Source organism: Vicugna pacos, chromosome 7 (assembly GCF_048564905.1).
Source record: "Vicugna pacos chromosome 7, VicPac4, whole genome shotgun sequence".
Classification (NCBI taxonomy): Eukaryota; Metazoa; Chordata; class Mammalia; order Artiodactyla; family Camelidae; genus Vicugna; species Vicugna pacos.
Window position 1 is genome coordinate 34,695,987 of NC_132993.1, and position 15,880 is coordinate 34,711,866.

The 15,880-nt window shown below is 37.5% G+C and overlaps 1 long non-coding RNA gene across 1 annotated transcript in view; it reads left to right on the top strand.

Annotated features, from left to right (window-relative positions):
- Positions 1-935: 935 nt before the first annotated feature.
- Positions 936-15,880, top strand: part of LOC140697375 (uncharacterized) — a 60,768-nt gene continuing 45,823 nt past the window's right edge. Inside the window, exon 1 of the long non-coding RNA XR_012074343.1 lies at positions 936-1,721. This is a non-coding gene — a long non-coding RNA (uncharacterized lncRNA). The remainder of the gene's footprint in view (positions 1,722-15,880) is intronic.

Consider the following 15,880-nt stretch of genomic DNA (forward strand, 5'->3'; position numbering starts at 1 on the left):
AGGACACAGATGATGCATGAGGATGAAGGGACAATGCAGAAGTAGTTGTTGAATAAATAATTTTCTGTGTAAGAGAACCATGGAGCACTGGTTTTACTCCCAATCTCTTGCTCTGGAATCACTCAAAATTGCTAGCTTTAAGAGTTACTCTGTAAATTGGTAAGAATAGCGCCTTTCAAAGCGGTATTCTTCATCTCAAGAAGCCAAACAGACCTTTAACCATTGTACCTCTCTCTCTTTTTTTTTTTTTAATAGTAGAAAGTGAAAATTCAGTCATTTATCTTTCACTTTGGAGGGACTATCCCAATAACTAGATCCCAGAAGCATCAATGAAGCAATTAATCGCTGAATTTTCATGGGATTTATCTCCCCCACTTCCGGCTAACATGTGTCTTATTATTCTTTAAGGTAATTCCTGCATCCTAGTCATCAGATTCAATTTTCTGTCATCGATGTGGTGAAGAAATGTGGTACCCTGTAGGATTTCACTATGACCCAAACCTCAGCACATTAAGTTTGGCAGAGAAGGGGAGAGTTAATGTGATGCTAAACAACTTTTTACCCTGCTCAGTAAAAACCGACTTCCCTTCAAGTTTCTTCACAGTTACTGAAGAGGGAAAAAAGCAATTGTGAAATCAGTAGCTGCATACCAGGTACTCGCGGCGCCCGGACCTAAGGCGGAGGTGCGCTCCGCGTCTCGGCGCTTAGTTGCTGAGTCTGGAGGGGAAGATGACTGAGGCGGGCATGGCAGGCTCGACGTCTGTACTGCCCACAGGGCTCCGTGGAGGAGCCGGGGCGCCGCCAGCAGGGACGTCTCCCTGCACAACGTCAGCGCGTCCTCTTCCCTGTCGCGCTGCTGACGCGCTTGCTGTGGGCGGGGCCGCGCCGCACATGCGCACTGTCGCCTGACCCGGTGGAACGGCCACGACTCCCTCCCGCGGGGGCCGCCCACCACCTGCGAGACACTTTCCACCCGACTTCCACTGGCCCTCCTCAGCGCTTAGCCCGGAAGATCAACCAACAGGTGTTTATCAGCTGCAGCCTTCAAAACACAGTATTGGCGTGCTACTTAGAGGAAACGGGATCAAAGAAGAAATGGAAGCTTTTCCAGAAAATTCGGGCTGAGTGGCAGAAATGAGGATTTCTAACGTATGTGCAATATACATTTAAATAAAGGGATTGAATTTTTTTTTAACTGAAAAACAGAAAAAGTGAAGTTGACACGTTTGGAAATGAGAGAACTAAAGCGGGTATGCCACGGAGGCAGTGAACACCAACATCAGCTTCCCTGTCAGCCCTCGTCTGTTCTCCGGTCTGAGGCGCACGGACCTGGGCAGCCGTACTCGCCCAGTACTCACGCCGGGACATTTTCCTCCGCGCGGGGGAATGTTGGCGGTACTCAGTCTGAACTCCGGGTGCGTCAGGTTTCCAGTGCAAAATCAACTCTCAGAGTACTATTAGTCATGGAAAAAAGTGTTCTCCCCAGCGAGGAGTCTGGCCTTGTCCGAGGAAGCCTGGGGCTTCCGATGCCCAGCCCAGCTGCGAGGAGCCAGTGCACCAGAGGGACGCTCTGGTAAGCGTTTCTCAGACGTCGGCACACACACTTGGAACTCCTCCCTCATGTCACTTGTTCTGCTGCGCTAAATGGCTTCATGCAGCCCGGCCTCCCAGGTTCTGGAAGAAGAATGCAGAGGAACTGGCCAGTACCAGCTGCACACCAGGTACCAGAGGCTTTGATAATTTGCTCAAATAAAGATACCGTTTCTAGAATGGCAGCTGTAATTGGTGTAACCTGATTAAGCTTGTGATAGGGCAGTTATTTGCTGAGATACAGCTGCTTTCTGCTGGTTGCTCTTAGCTCTCCAAGTTCCCAGATATGTGGTTTACTATTCTGGTAGGGAGAGGAAATTCAAGGGAATTTCTCCTGGTCCTGTCTTTATTCCATGAAGTAGGGAGCCAATGTGGGGATTCTACCACTTGCTGAGTAGATCAGTTTAAATTATGTATACAGGAAATGGAAATACAATTGTAGTATGGGTCCTACAGCCCACTGAGTTCACTGTGATGCATACTTAAAGGAAGAGACACCATTTATCAAATTACCACCACATGCCCCCTTTTGACTTGCAAAATATTGTGGCATTTTGGGTCTCCAGGGATAAATACCAATCTCGAGCCTGTGTTTACTACATTTTTTAAGGTCTAGGCAGCTCACCTTTCCTTTGTACTAGATACCAAAGTAAATGGTGGTAAATACCTTTGAGCAGACTAAGAGATTTACAGTAAATATCTGTGGCAGTTATTCAGGGACATTCCTCAGGGAGAACTAGCCTTACCATCAATTAGGGGCTTTAGGTCTGTGAGCTGTCTGTTCTGTAAACTAGGTAAGTAGCTGTGACTTCAGTTGTGATGACTCAAGTCTGGTTTTTGGCCTTCATACGTATTGTTTTCTTGTTTGTTTGTTTATTTTGTTTTGTTATATAGATGAAGTATGTCTGTTCAGTCTGTATAACGAAACACCATACACTGCGTAGCTTATAAACAACATAAAATTTATTTCTTACTGTTCTTGAGCCTGGAAGCCCAAAATCAGAGGCCAACATGATTGGGTTCTGGTGAAGGCCTTCTTCCAATTTGTAGACTTCTTGTGTCTTCACATGGTGGAAAGGGCAAGGGAGCTTTCTTGGGCCTCTTTTATGAGTGCATTAATGTCATTCATGAGGGTTCCACTCTCCTGACCTAATCACCAAAGCCCCCTCCTCCTAATACCATCACACTGGACGTTAGCATTTCAACATAGGAAGTTTTGGAAGACAGAAAATTTCAGACTAAGTAGGCTGCCCATATATTTCACTTCTAAAGACACCATTATCAATTACTCATTGGTAAATAAACAAAACAAAACAAAAAAATCCATGTCCAAAACATTCACATTACAACTACATCCTTAAGGCATATTTCAGTAGTTACCACTTTCCTTCTCACTGGAAGTTGAGTACTTACCCATTAATATACTGGGAAATCATCTTTCCCTTTGAACTCAGAATGTTCAAAACCCAAGCTTGCCATTTCTTTCTGCAAACTCTGCAGTGCAGAATTATTCCTTTCTCGTTAGTATTTTTAAATAATAATTACATGACAGAAACCCTGCCTAAGGCAGCACCCCTTCGTATCTCAAAGCACTTGAACCGACAGACCTTTACAATCAAACACCAATGATCATTTAATTGTTGTGATACCATACAACGCCGTGGAATACCGACAACCTATTGTATAAAAAAGGAACCCAGCTCTGTTTTCAAGGCCGAACTCAAAAATAGTTGTCCTAGAATTTCATTTTGAGGGCCAGCTTCCTAGGACTCCTTTTAGTACCATGCACTGTATCAGGCAGGAGAACAGAAACTATACTAAGTATTTCAAAAGAGAGTTAAATATAGGGGATTGGTTAACAGATGTTGCAGCAATTAAAACATTAAACAGCAAAAAGGTAACGAAACACAAAGGTAAGAACTGTTGCTACCCATAGTGTAGGAGGACCCAAGAGAAAAGGTTGGTTGTCCTTACTGGAACCTGAAAGCTCAGAGAAGAGGACCAACAGAGTGAAAATGCTAATGTCTTAGAAGGGGACACTACCTAGCTGCTATTAGTACTTCAGGAGCTTGAAGGAGTCAATTTATGGAGCTGAAGTTCCGTCTCTGGGGACAGGTGCTATTTGGATGGATTCCATTGAGAGGGTGCAGCGAAGCTGGCTCTGAAAGAGCTAAAAATACTGGAGACTGACACCACCTGATGAGGTGAGGAGACATTGCTGAGACAATGCTGCTGGTAATAGCAAGGTCAGAGAGAGAAGCAAATACTGTTCATTTTTCTCTCCTTAACAACTCCTTTGAGTACTCCATATATCAGAATCTAACTGAAAGCCAGCTGGTAAGTAAATGTAGTTTGTAGAGTCCTAGCTCCAGAATCCGGGAGAGAGTGGAGGAGGATTTATTTGGGGCTCAGAGACAATAACCAGAACTCCCACTCTGAGTGTATCTATAGGGATTTGTTCCAATATCTATTTTCTCATTTTTGGAATCAAGTGTTGATTTTCTAGGTCAATTAGTTTCACTGGCACTATGTTTTGTTTTGTTTTGTTTTGTTTTTTTTGACAGTTTTTTTTTCTTTGGTAATGTTTATTCTGAATTATATTTCATACCCTTTTTACAGGAGTCATTTTCACAGGCTGTTTTTTTTTTTTGAAGGAAGAGGTTTTATACTCAGATTAAATGAGTGTTTATACTTTTTAAATGGAGTACCTCTATCAGCATTTTGCTGTTAATGAAGATAACAAAATGTTGCTTGGTGAACACATTGAATGATCAGGTTGCCTTCTCTGGCATCTTGCTCTCGTAGAATCATTAACACTCCAGACTTTGGGTAGCTCTGACTTGGAAATTCCTCCTCCACTGCCTTGAGGTCTTCTCCTTGCTCCTATTGAAATGTCTGTTAAGTTTTATGGTAATCCACTGATGAGACTTTCTTCTCCAGTATCACATCTCTGGTCAGGAATGTCCTCTGAGTAGAGTCCAGGGACTGAAATGTAATCAGATTCTTGAGTGTCACTGATGCCTATGATTTGTTCATGTGTTACTGTTCTTAAAAAGTGGAAAAGACCCATGAAGGCAGAAACTGCAGGGACACAACCTTCCTTTCCAGCTTCATGCAGAAATTAGGTCATCATATCAATCAAAGCCATCTTTAATTTCATTTCCAAATAGTTGTTATCTAAAAGGAATGCCTTTTTCAAGTCTCCAAGTTATCTTTTATTTCTTCATCTGAATTTACTAATTCTATCCTGAACTCACTGTTTTCTTGTAATATCTTGCTGTTCCTAAATAATTAGCAATTAAGATATGCTGTTAAGTTTATTTAATCATCATACTCATCAGCCCAGAGCTACAAGTTCATTAGATATATGCCCTCTTTCAAGTTATTGAACCTCTTCAGTTTTATCATATGTTTTGTTATTGTACAACATGAATCTGTGTCTCACTGCTCTCTGGAAATAATTTTCTCACTTCCTTCCACATGATAACTAAGCCAGCGTCACAAATTTTAGCTTTTTTTTTTTTCCCCACTTAGAACAGTATTGCACTTTCACCATAGATGTTTTTATTAGTCAGATTAGTCTAGTCTCTATGAGAGTAATTAATAAATCTCCAAATTTCCCTAACAGCACATTTAAGTTTGTTTCTTGGTCTGACAAAATCTATTGTCAGTCCACTAGCTATTTTCCAACTAGTGACTCAGTGATTCAGACAATAGTTGCCTTGGAGACATGCTATTAGAATATACAGTTTCTAGGTCAGGGGCAGAGGAAGTTGGATGTTCACACACTGGTTCTTAACTGCTTTAACATGGACATGTCACTGATGACTTCTGCTCACTATCCATTATCCATAACCAGTCGTATGCCCTGGCTTAACTGAAAGGGTATTCGGAAATGTGGGAAACACCTGAAGATACCTGGGGAGCACATGGGTATGTGGGAAGCAGTAAATACACAGTCTAGAATGTTGCTATTCATGACCATTCTTTAATTTTATTTCTAATTGAAGTGTAGTTGATTTACAATGTTAGTTTCAGGTGTACAGCAAAGTGATTCAATTATACATATACATGTATATACACATATATTTTTAGATTCCTTTCCATTATAGATTATTATTACAAGAAATTGAATATAGTTTCCTGTGCTATACAGTAGGTTCATGATCATTCTTAAATGCAACTTAGGTAACTCAGGATAGTTGAGTTCCTAATTGATAGAAATTTAGATTGCTTCCAAACTTCTGGTATTAAAAAATCTTCTGTGAACATTCCTGCTTAAAATTCTTCATACTCTTACTAATGTATCTCCTGACAGTGTATTCTGAGTAATGTGATTTCCAGGATAAAAGACATCTTAATTTTCTACTGACACTATGTGAGATAGATAGTTCTTTGCACCATCTGTAATGCTGGATATTTCCAGTCCTTTTATACTTCTGCTAATCTGGAAGTTAGGAAGCAATATTTTATTAATTTAAATTTATATTTAATTGAAATGAATCTAAACATGTTTGTGCTGATCTACCTTTCAGATTTATTTTAAAATTTCTGTTTATGTTCTTTGCTCCAATTTTTGTTTTTAAATGAGAATCTTTGTTAGATTTTGCAGATAGCTCATACCATGACCCCCGATGCCTTAGTGAAAAAATCATGCCTAGCAGCCATTATCTTTTGTTTTTTATGTCCCTCTTTTATGGGCAGTTGGAGGCCCTGTTTCTGCAACTGATCATCATTAGGATTCTTTCTTTGCTTCACTCTGCCTTCCTTTCCCAGATGGGTGAGAAAAAATTAACTATCTCTCAAATTGGCTATGGTCTTAAAGACTAGTACAGTTGCACTGGATTATGGGATAAAATCACCCTGTGTTCCATAAGGTATGCAGGAATGACGTGGGTGTTTTTCTGTTGAGTTTGTTCTTTCTTTCTTTCTTAGCTAAATTTCAGAGGTTTTTTTAGGCCATAGCATCCATCTCTGATATTAGAACAAAAGTAGATTATTTCAATTATTGACCTGTATATTTTGATGATAATATTTCATTAATATTGCAGGATCCTTAGAAATCTAAAAATATGTTGAACATATATGGTGGTCCATCCTGTTTTTAAGATTATCTATTAAAGAAGTATCCATATTTAACCTTTACCTATCAAACATAAAAAATAGGCATCTTTGATATGACTATTTTCTTTTAAAAATAAATGTCCTGCTGTGGATAGTTTTTACATTTTCAAAATTCAGTTTTAAACTCATCAAATTAGTTTACTGAAAGTACCTGGAAAATAAACCACACTGTATTGTAAAAAGAAGTATTGAAGAGATGACTTGTAATTTAGCAGGTATATTGTGTAAGAGTTTTGATAGAGAACTCTGGGAATAACTCTGGTCAATTTCATTCAAAATTATGAACTTCTTGCTCACTGATGAAATAGATATGACAAAATAATGTCTGATGTTAGATGCCAGTCACATGCACAGATGTCTCTAGCCATCATTCTGTTTCCAAAAGAACCCGCTGTGCCTTCCTAACTGAGTGAACGGTTCTTTCTGTACATTCCAGTTAAATTTAATGTATGTATCTTGCTTTTTTCTCTTTATGATTTTGTAGTCTAACATACAGTTGCTTCCAATATTTAAAAATAATATGGACTTAATTTCTCTGGAAAAACCAAAGAAGAAATGTTGTATGTAGGGTTTGATGTAGCCTCTCCATATGTATTATATTCTGATTTGCATAAAGGTCAACCTAATTCTAATGTAAATCCTCCGAGATACTGGATTTTAACAATTCAGGTGAGTAGACACAAATTTTCTATACTCATTTAGTTACCTCAGTTTCAAATATTAGCAAGTAGATAGTGTCATCCATCTACTTTTTCTCTAGACTTATAAAAAATGCCCATGATACTACAGAATGTCTTTTTCTTAAAGCATAGACTTAACTTGCTTATGTATTATGTTTATTTTTGCCAGACCTAATTTTGATGGATTCCTTTGTATGTTTGAACACCTGTGGTGCTATTTTGTCACATATTTTTAACCAAGTATAACAGACAACCAAATTGGACAAGTCTGTATTCAGGGAAAATGATATTTTCGTGCTGTACATTGTAAAACACATATTGATGGCCTGGAGAAATTTGGATAAGTCTCCTTGAGAAAAATCATGATTCCTTTGGTCTAGAGGAGGTGGTAGAATCTGTGTGTGTTTGTGTGTGTGTCCAGATGATCTTTAATATACTTTCAGGTACTAAGACTGCATAATTCCATTGTACTATGCTTTTCTAATACTCAGGCCTTTCTAGTGTTGGACCAAGTCATCCTCGCATGAGGCCCATGTACTAGTGATCAGTCAGAGGAAGCCTGCCTTTAGACATTACGAGCTTTCTTAGAAACAGAGGCAAGAACAGCGTCACTAAGGTTTGTTCCCTTCATACCTCATCCTTGTTTCTAAGAGGTGCTGTCTTCTTAGGAGAGGTGTATTGGGTGGAGACACGATAAGTGGTTATATTAAGATGAGTCAAAGAGACATGTTTACTTAAGCTCAGATTCTTAGGCACAGGGCATTTGGTATTCTTCAAACTCCTGCAAATGACATGTGGTTTGAAAAAAGTATTATGAATAGAGGATCAAGAATGTCTCTGGAGAAATGATGACCCATTTGCACCCTCTTATATACCTCTAGTGTGGATTACAATTCACCTGCCAGCACAGATTCCAGGGCCAGCAGGCGGGTGGAGTCTGACTAGTTTATGAGAACAGTGGCCTCTCTGGTTTTCAGAGAGGGTGAGGCTGGGGGCTCAGCCCGTTGGGGCTGACTAAACTCTGGAAAGGATAGTGCAGAGCTCTGAGGCAAAAATCAAGACTCTGTGGTTACTGGGAAAAAATTGCCCTGGGGTAGACCTACTGACCCCCTGAGAAGAAGGGCAGCACTATCTTGCGTGGGTGGTGAGGGGAGGAAGACCTGCTAGTCTCCTTGGATCTTAAGGACTTACAGAAGACAGAAACTGATGGCTTTAACCCATCCCTACCCTGAGGCATGCAGACCACAGATTTGCAGCTGGAAAGAGAACAGTGAAGAGATTTCTTCCTTTTTCCAGTATAAGAGAATGACAGTTTACCAGCGGTCAGATTGCCAGTTTACAGAGGCAGAGACTGACAGGTCAAAGAAGGAGAAAAAGAAGGAAAGCAGATAATGAAGTTTTGTTACTTTTGTCTTCTTAGCCTTCTGAATGCTGATTATACCCAGTGCCTACAGTATAAAGCATTGCAGCATCTTGACCTCAGGTGACTAGAACTGTTCTTATACAAAGGAAAAGAGAGCACCCAGAAGAGCTGACTCCTGTCAAAATAGGAATCATGAAGGAGAAAACAGGAACTTTAACAGAAAATAATCAGACTCATAAAGACATAAGATGACATTAAAAGATGATCTTAGATCTTGAAATATTCAGGGATGAAAGGATATGAGTTCTGGGATTTGTTATAAAATAATCCAGTTGGGTTAGGAGGTATGGATATGAGTTTAGATGAAACAAAATTGGCCATGTGGTGGAGCTAGGCGACGGGTACATGGGTGGTGGGAGGAGGCAGTGTGTATGTTATTATATTATTCTTTCAACTTATTATAATTTGAAAATTTCCATAATAATACATTGAAAAATTATCTTGAAGGATAGGATGATCACTACTGAGAATTAATTTAGTGGCCTGGAAGATCAAATAGAAGAAATAACTAAAATTTCAGGACAAAAATACAAAGACATTGAAATCACAAAGGAAAAGATTAGAGACTTGGGAAAGTGATGGATAATAGAAATTTAAAATAATGAATACATAGAGGAATATAATAATTAAAGAAATGACAAAGGAAATTTTTTCTAGATTAAAGAATGAGTTTTAGTTTGTTCATTGAAAGGGCTTACTAGGTTCCAGGCAGAGTTGATATAAAAAGACTTATTTAGTATATCCTGATGAAGTTTCTGATTCAGAAAATAAAGAGAAAATCCTTAAAAGGCTCCAAATAGAAGAAAAAAGTTGCATACAAAGGAAAAAAAATCAAACTTTCATTGAACTTCTTATCTTTAATATTGGAAGCTAAAAGTGCAGTGTAATAACTTCTGCTGACCAGTGAAAGAAAAGAACTGCAATGCAAGACTCTTACAGATGGATGAGATATAATTCACCTGTCAGGGTAAAAGAAAGATATTAGTTGATAAGCAAAGACTCTGAGTATACAAGACCCACATAGTCCATCCGAAGAAAATTTTTGAGCAAAAATTCCACTCAAATGATGAATGAATCACAACAGAGGCCTTAGAAGAATGGAAGACAAAGAGGGGAAGAAACCTTAATGAGGTTAAATGAGGATTCTGAAAGTAGAGGAGGCATGGTGCAAAGCAAACCTAGTAAAAGTCTGCAATGAAAGTGCTAAACTGTCTCAGTGAAACCCGGGAACAGGCAAAAGAAGAGCCGGCAAAAGTCTCTTCTGACATTGGGTTAGGATTGGGTGAGGGAAGTACTGACACCTCAAGTCTCATCCTTTTGGGAGGGAAAAGCAAATTGGTGATAGACCCCTGAGTGGGAAAAAGAGTTGGCAGAGAGTTTGTAATAACTATGAAACTAGGCAAAAAAAATTTTTAAAGGAAGAAAGAAAACCTAACAAAGTAAATGAATAGAAAACACGTAAGAATAGTTAGAAAATGCTCATTAAAGATGAACACACTTAAAGCAAAAAGTATGAAAAGAAAAGGATAGGCAAGCAATAATAGGAAAGTACAAAAAAAGTCTTTAGAAGGATACAAGTTTCATTTTTAAGGACAAAAATCGCTGAACAGCATAAAGGGAGCATTATGTAATGAAAAAAGGCTAAATTTATAGACTAGATGTTTATTCTCATATATTTACATGCTTTAGAAAATAAAGTAGCTAAATTTATACGGTAAAAGTGATTTGAAATTGCAAACTAAACTTAGTAGTGTTGCTAATATAATAAAAGATACAGAAAAAAAACTTTTTAAAGAATTTTGAAGATCTAGATAAAGAAGAGCATGACTAATTACCAATAAATAAATGTGATTACTTAGAGTATAGAGATCATATAAATTATGTAGGTATATAAGCAAATATACACGCATATATATATATACACATTGAGAGAGAGAGAAGTGAGAATTTCCATTCTGTCAAAAGAATACAAACCTTTTTCATATGTACATGGAAATTTTACCAAAACTAGATATTATGTTCTTGCTTATGAAGTAAATCATAACAAATTTTTAAAAGTCGAGATTTTACAGGTGACATTTTTGTAATTTAATAAACATAAAAATGAGATAATTACAAAATATTTTACTATGTAAGTATTAAGAGTTAGTAGTCTCATTTAAATCTTGAGTCAAAGAGGAAAGAAAAACAAATTTCAGACCAAATAAAAACCAGTTGGGGGAAAAAACACTTTTCACACTCAAACCTTAGAATATAATCACATTTTAGTTACACTATAATCAGATGCAATTTATAGTAATAGTTCATTTATTTATTTGTCTAACAAATATTCATACAGCACCACCTGTAGGTCTGGAGACTTTCTCAGTGTTGATGCAGCAGTGAATGAGGTCTCTGTCCTCTTGTGCTTTGTTTTAGTGAGGAGGAAAGTAATAAAAATTTAAAAAATTGTACAGTGCAAGTTTATAATATAAAATGAGGCAAGAGAACAGTATGGAGGAGAAAAGAGAGATATTTTAGTTTAGGTAGTATAAAGGATCATAGGACTCATTTTGAGAAATTACCATAGAAGCCAAAAGTAAGTAAGAACAGAAATAAAGCTGAAATTAATTTAAAGGATAAAGATGCAGATAGAAAAATATAATGATAACAGGTTGGGAAAGGATGTTAAATGACACATACCAGTTTTTACTTTGGGGCAGGATGGGCATCCAGTGGTAGGGAGAGTATACAAATACATATTTATATAGTGTTTTGTTTATAAATAATAGTGTTAAACATGTTTCCAGTAAAAGGAATATGAGTGTGTGTGTCTGTGTGCATGCATGTAAGAACGGACCAGGATTTCTATAAGAAGTTGTTTCTGGGTTCACTGATTTGGCCAAGGCATGAGACTCTTCTTTCTTTTCAAGAAGACCACGTGTCTTAGGGAATGATGATGAGGATGACAGTAATCACAGTAACGGCAGCAATGGCAATAAATCGCAGACTCTGTGGATGCAATGTTCTTAGTTAACTACGTTTACTCTCTCTTATCAGTTATGTTATATAGATCCCATTTTCCAAATGAGCAAATGGAGGCCCAGAGAATTAACTTTCTAAGCCTTAGTTTCGCCTATGAACTAGTACAGAGAATAGTATTTACTACTGCTGTGAGGTTGTATTCGAATATGCTAGGTTCTGCTGCATTGAAATTAACTGCCAGACGTCCATGGCATTACTCAGCTGAGGTCTCCTTCCTGTGTGTGCTCCATGAGCACTGTGAGTCTGTGCACCATGCCGTCACAGAGCAATCTAAGCCAAAGGCAGCTCCAGCATTTTGGCTTCCTCATTGGCTGGAGCAGAAGTGAGCATGGAGCTTCTTCTCGTAAGTGCTTCAGCCCATTAGCCACAACTGATCACCTAGCCCTGCGTAAGAGCAAGGGGGCTGTGCATGTCTGTGAAGAAGAGGAGAACCATCTATTCATAGGCACTAATAATGCATGTCACAGCACTTAACAGGAGGTTGTTTGTAAAGCACTTTGCACAGCGCCTATCACATAGGATATTATTCAATAAAAGAAGTAGACTATTATAATTATAAATACTATGCACTTACTATCAGAATCACTTAACTTAATTGAACCAAAAGACATGTATTTGAAAATGTGATAACAATCATAAATATTATCAGAAATTAGGGAAGTGGGTCCACAGAATTGTATATATATTTAAAAAATGGAGATTATGAAGGGGAAAGAGATGTGATACTGTTTTGCTCACCAATAGTAACAGGTAAAATGAATTTCTCAAAAGTGTATACATTTTGCATGGGTATATGTAAGATAAGTGCATTTTTTTGTAGAACAGAAAGAACCACAAATACATGTTTTTTTTTGTTTACTTCACAAGAGCTCAGAATAGCAGGACAAATTAAAACATGGAGAAAAATCTCAAGGGAAGAAATAGAGTCAAAAAGTTTAATTTAGTAAAATAGATGTTTACAGCTACAGAAATAATGAAAAGCATATGCTACAGAGAAAAAAGTGAAAAAATGAAGTAAAAATAAATACCAATAAAGATCTTTCTACAGAGACAGGGCAAACTGATTAGAGATGTAAGAGGAATTAAGGCCAGATAAAAGCACCAGACTCAAATCTGAGTTGGTACGACTTAAAACAGAATGGTGTGAAACTTAAAAGAAAAACAGCTAGGTTGGGATGGCAGTGAAAAAAAATTTTGGAAAATTTAGTTCCTTATAGAGCTTTTGCAAACACAAAAATAATATATTTTTTTTCCTTACAAGACAGAGGCAGGGATTTAATGAGATAGCTTACTATTTATCAAAAGGTGAAGACATAGACAATTTAACAAAAGATATTTCTGCTCGAAGACTGAGCCAGGAGGTGAAGTTATGGAGAGGTTGGGGGTGTGGAGCTGTATGCCTTTGGCCTCGCTGTGAAGCTCTACACAAATCAGAAGGAACCTTTGACTGCCTTTTTCAGCAGCATATGGGAGAAAGGTGAAATTTCCGGTGCAATAAAGCAAGGCCTGTTAAACAAGGCATGCTAGTGATATTTAATAATAGTGATAGGAAATATTAGTTACTGTGTTACAAGCAGGGACTAAAGATTTTTCCAGAATTTCTCTTACTAAGATTAGGGGAAAGAGATGAGGGACTGACACAGAAAATGCATTTCTTTATTGAATTTAGGAAGAATCAAAAGTCATGCCAAAGGAGAAAATTGAGCAGAATTTTTACTGTGCTATCTCAGGAATAATCCTGAGACAGGGAAGAAGCAACAGCTCTCAGCGTTTTTTCCTGACAGAGCCTATGAGCATCAAGTGGGTCGTACAGGCCTTTGCCAAAAATAGCAAATACTTCCCCCAGCTGTGAATTTTTAGCGACCATCCCCTGTGTTTTGAGAATCGGTTATCTTGTTTATCCTTCTCTCCTGCTTTCTCTGCAAATATCTTTGATTATCCTTGAAACTTAAAGGAAATCCTGTCCTGTAGGCACCCACCCAAGTACTGAGCGTGTTGGTTCTAGGCACTGAGGTCTCCTGCCATGTCGTTGGTTGGATGCATCAGTACCACAGCAAAGCACTGACTATTAATGAGCTGTTACTATGTTCCAGGCTCTATCCCAAGCATTTCATGTACATCTTTGGCTTACTGCTTATGCTGCAGGATATCCTGTATCCTGTTGTTTGCAACCTTGTATATAATATGGAATATGATTGCAATTTATAAGATAACACACCTCAAAAAAAGAAAGCAAGCATGGCCTGATTGATATAGAATTGTTTTTAGGGTATAATATTTTCTTTTTCAATATTAAGGTAGAAAACAAGGCAGTGACAGCTCAAATTCAAATTCCACTTACTGTTACTGAAATATGAGAATAAAGTAGAACATTTTAAAACAAAAATCAAGCTATGAAAAGGACATTATAAGCGTAATTAATCCTGAAGGACTGGAAAATGTGGGAAGGCAGAAAATTATTACCTAGAAAAATATAAAATATGCCTGTGCTTATAAATAAGAAAACATTTTATAACTGGTTATTAAATATAAGGCAACAATAATAAATTAATAGCTACTATTTACTGAATAACTACTGTGTGCCTGGTATTACTGTAATATTTTTATGTGTGCTATTTTACTTGATCTTCACAACATCCCCGCTAGGCAGGTGCTTTTAGAGACGCTAAAATAAAGCAAAGGTTTCATATATGCTGCCTCAAACTTTGAGCAGTGGGCAAGGATAACAGAAGTTTCAGGTTGAGAGGACAGCCTCAGCCTAAATGAAGGATTTAGAGAGGAGATGACACCATGCCATTTAGTATCTGACTGTGCGACTTCAAAAGGCTTTTAAGGGCTTTTAAAGCCAACTATCCAAGATCATGGAGAAAATGTGTAAATTACAGTTATGGAAAATTTCTTTGATTTTATAAAAAGGAAAGGATGAGGAACGAAGAACCAATACTTCCAAGATACAGACTCTTTCCAGTAGCAAAAATATATAAAACTTATGAATATGCAGTGAATTCCACAGAATAGTCCAAAAAGGTAAAACACGTTATATAATAAAGGGGGATGAAATAGATTATGGCAAAGCAATAAAAACAGGTCTGTGTGGAGTTAATTAGAAATTACTGCATAATGTTTGAAGGATTTGTATCGATCTGTGTTGGAGAATCATTAATATGTGTTATATGTAAATAAATTTAATAATAACTTGTGAGAATCGAATGAATGATGTGCTTGTGAAAAATATGAAAGAATATTAAAGCACTAAACAAATGTAATTTTAATCCCTTTCTTTAGTGAAATTAGTTACTTGATCAGATATTGCAACAGTTAAAAATCAGCTCTAATTTACCTTTAAAGGCACCAAGAGATGTTAGCAGGGTGTGTGGGGTGGGGGCGGGGGTGGGGGGAGAGAGAGGGAGAGGGAGAGGGAGAGGGAGAGCGAGAGGGAGAGAATGCCCTTGAAAGCAAAGGTTCTGGATTCAAACTTCATTAACTAGTTGTGGAAACTTGGTAATTATCTTCTGGGAGCCTCAGTTTTATCAGAAAGCTATATTGCCCATTATAACTCAGATCACTTTTCCATGACTGTTTTTTTTTTTTTGGAGAATAAAAACACAGTTGAAGAATTTTCATCTCTCTTTCATATCCCATCCCTTCCTCCCCAGAAATCATTACTATTCTGAATATGGGGGTGTGTCCTTCCCATTTATGTCTTTAAACATTTGTCATGTGTGTGTATATTCATAAAGAATATGTAATATTATCTTTATTAAACTGGTATTAATAATACCTCATCATACCTTTTTCCAGTAATTTTATTTCACTCTGCATTAGGTTTCAGGTTTTATCCAAGTTGATACATGTGGATGTAATTCACTCATTTTAACATCTGAATTTTATTTGTTCCACAACCCACTCCAAAAAGACTTACGTACTCACTTTCCACTGAAAATGTACTTTTCAACATTATCAATTACCCTTACTTTCAGTGGACATTTTCTTCTGTAATCTTTGATTCCTCAGCAGAATTGAATCCAGTTGAACACTG